Consider the following 3,669-nt stretch of genomic DNA (forward strand, 5'->3'; position numbering starts at 1 on the left):
TGTGTGTGTGTGTGTGTGTGTGTGTGTGTGTGTGTGTGTGTGTGTAAGTGTGTGTGTGAATCCCACTAAGTAGCCTAATGAAAGTCCGACTCATTTTCCGGGAATCGGTTCTTTCGAGCAGTTCACTGACGATTCAGTGATTCTTTGGTCGTAATTTTACATGCTGTAACAAGATCTAATAAAGCCATATATATACACAGGTAGACACATAATAAAAATATAAAGCAAATTCCACTCAAAGCTACACAAATATATGTCAAAACAAATAAGCCTAAATGTGAAACTGTAAGTAATACATTTGAACATTTGTAGGCAAGTAATATATTTAAATCCCACTTAAGATCTCAAATAATTTAAGTTTAAGTTTTAAGTTTACAAATTAAAATTTAAGTTTTCAAAATGACCCACCAGCGCATGCCACTGCTAAATTACTCCCCAGAAAACCAACATAAAGCAACCCGCTTTTCTTCCTGAATTATTGGGCTGAAAAAAAAGTGTATGTTATAATTAAAACTGTTTAAACCATATTGGTTTTATTGTGTGCGTTCAAGCAACCATAGTAAAGTCACTGCCTATTCTCGTATCCCTTTCTGCCTGTTTGTGCACCGCCTATTTAGAATACGATTTTTCAAATTGTTGTCAGAAAGATATTCTAGGTGCAATGAGTGCATTTCTAATTGTTGTTGGCTTGATGACCGCACGAGGCGATTCAGACCGGTTTCACAATTCATTAAAAAGATTCGACTCGAGAACGACTCGCCCTCGCATCGGACATCGCTAATCCCCAGCGGCCGCACAAATCAGTCAGTGGCCCTGATGTCGCGCTCGTTACGGTGAGATTCCCGTTCATGTCGCACGTTCACAATACCACACATTGAGTGAGACAGATAAGATTCAGTCAGGATCCAGAGTAAAGCTTTTAACATTTAAACTGTGTTTTTCTTTTTAGGGTTAGTTCACCCAAAAATGAAAATTCTGTCATTCATTACTCAGCTGGTTTCCTTCCTCGGGAGATGATGCCAAGAAAAAAAAGACAACAAGCTTCTTCTGATATTCAGGAACACCTAAGAGAAAACAAATACCATCAGCAAACGTGTGCTTAAAAATAAGTGCATGTGTGTTTGAAGAGGTTTTTCTGCGCCACCTCTCCTCTGCACTCTAGCGCAGACACTGGCGAGTCCAAACTGAGGTGCAGGGCTAAAGCATCACCTGAGGCACCATTATTAACATCAAGGGCTCCCCGCAGACTTCCGTGCAAATAAGTTTTCCCTGAACATGACAGTAGCTATCATAACACACTTCAGATTCTTCATAGATTGCAAAACGTATGCGTTTACTAGAGCAGTCGAAATCATTTTGCCCTTAGACATAAAAAGTTGGAGACACAAATGGAAAAAAGTTCTTGGTAGTTTATGGATGTCTGCTTTCCCAAGTATTTAAGTAAGTAAACATTAACGTGGCATGGCAAAAGTTCATTTACACGGTTTTGACGATAATTATAAGTGACAATAAATATGGTCATTTATAATCTAATTTTAATCACTGTAAAGCAACAGCGACTTCTTGTGGGCACAAAGTGCATATACGCGTGTGGGTGAGGTTTTATTTATATTTAGGGGAGCATATGTCCATTGAAAAATAGTCAAATCTAAAATGCCCTAAATGTGGAGACCAGCCAACAGTCTGTGAGGAAAATGGCTTAATAAGCCTAATAATGAAGTCTTAATGAAAACCTAAAAGTGCACAAATATAAGTGTGAGGGTTAGATGCAGGAGTTATGGTGTCTAAAATATCATTCATTCTGTATAAAAAACAATGGAAGTCGATGAAAAGTCCACACCACCACAGAAAAACAAAAGTGTGTGTATGCAAAACTGTAAAAATAAGTTGTAAATAAAACAAAGATTACTGCAGTGTGCTTAAAAAAAAACAATTTCAGTCCTAATTTAAAATTTTGCATTGCTGGCAATTTCTTTGTCATTAGTTTTGAAATGTTCTAAGTGAAAATAGTTTCTACACCAATTTTTATTTTTTTTTTTTGTACAGAAGGAGACAAGGACACAATTGTGACAGACGAACTGAAAAGATGACAGGCTTATATGTGTAGTTCATTCTGGAGCGAGCTGCTTACATTTATTCTCTAATGTCTAATTCTGAAACCAATTTTGCATTATGGAAGTCAATGTGTTGTGTGCTACTGTCATGCCAACAAGAATTTACAAGGATTGATCAGTTTCATATGCGATGCATATAAGGTTTAGGCTTGGTAGGCCATTGCAGAATGTTTTTGTACTTATTTTGCATTTCAAGGTTTTATCAGATTCATTGGGTTTATTATAAAAAGCATCCATCAGCGCTGTCAGACAAAACTGTGGAATACTGAGTTCATGTTCATGCATCAATCAATCAACTCCTCCGCACTGCAGCTTCAGTACAATGCGGTTACAAAATTATAGGACATTACACAAAATTCCTCTTTTTCCACATCTTTAAATCATACGGTTTCTAGTAAATAGATGCTTCTACAATAACAGATGTGTAAATGTTCGGTTCCTAGACACTGATCACAAGAGGCAATACTACATATCTGAAATAGACATACATAATAGATGATTGCCTCTAAAAGGAAGAGAAAGAGTAACAATTGCATCTTCAACAAGCTACTCAACAGATGTGCAACACTCCTTTAGCTGCCACTTCGCCATTTGTCATAAACCTTCTTGAAAAGGAGATGATGCCAAGAAAAAAAAGACAACAAGCTTCTTCTGATATTCAGGAACACCTAAGAGAAAACAAATACCATCAGCAAACGTGTGCTTAAAAATAAGTGCATGTGTGTTTGAAGAGGTTTTTCTGCGCCACCTCTCCTCTGCACTCTAGCGCAGACACTGGCAAGTCCAAACTGAGGTGCAGGGCTAAAGCATCACCTGAGGCACCAACATTAACATCAAGGGTTCCCCGCAGACTTCCGTGCAAATAAGTTTTCCCTGAACATGATAGTAGCTATCATAACACATTTCAGATTCTTCATAGATTGCAAAACGTATGCGTTTACTAGAGCAGTCGAAATCATTTTGCCCTTAGACATAAAAAGTTGGAGACACAAATGGAAAAAAGTTCTTGGTAGTTTATGGATGTCTGCTTTCCCAAGTATTTAAGTAAGTAAACATTAACGTGGCATGGCAAAAGTTCATTTACACGGTTTTGACGATAATTATAAGTGACAATAAATATGGTCATTTATAATCTAATTTTAATCACTGTAAAGCAACAGCGACTTCTTGTGGGCACAAAGTGCATATACGCGTGTGGGTGAGGTTTTATTTATATTTAGGGGAGCTTATGTCCATTGAAAAATAGTCAAATCTAAAATGACCTAAATGTGGAGACCAGCCAACAGTATGTGAGGAAAATGGCTTAATAAACCTAATAATGAAGTCTTAATGAAAACCTAAAAGTGCAAAAATATAAGTGTGAGGGTTAGATACAGGAGTTATGGTGTCTAAAATATCATTCATTCTGTATAAAAAACAATGGAAGTCGATGAAAAGTCCACACCACCACAGAAAAACAAAAGTGTGTGTATGCAAAACTGTAAAAATAAGTTGTAAATAAAACAACGATTACTGCAGTGTGCTTAAAAAAAAAACAATTTCAGTCCTAATTTAA

The sequence above is a fragment of the Sinocyclocheilus grahami genome, unplaced genomic scaffold, assembly GCF_001515645.1.
Source record: "Sinocyclocheilus grahami isolate Dianchi unplaced genomic scaffold, SAMN03320097.WGS_v1.1 scaffold1552.1, whole genome shotgun sequence".
NCBI lineage: Eukaryota > Metazoa > Chordata > Actinopteri > Cypriniformes > Cyprinidae > Sinocyclocheilus > Sinocyclocheilus grahami.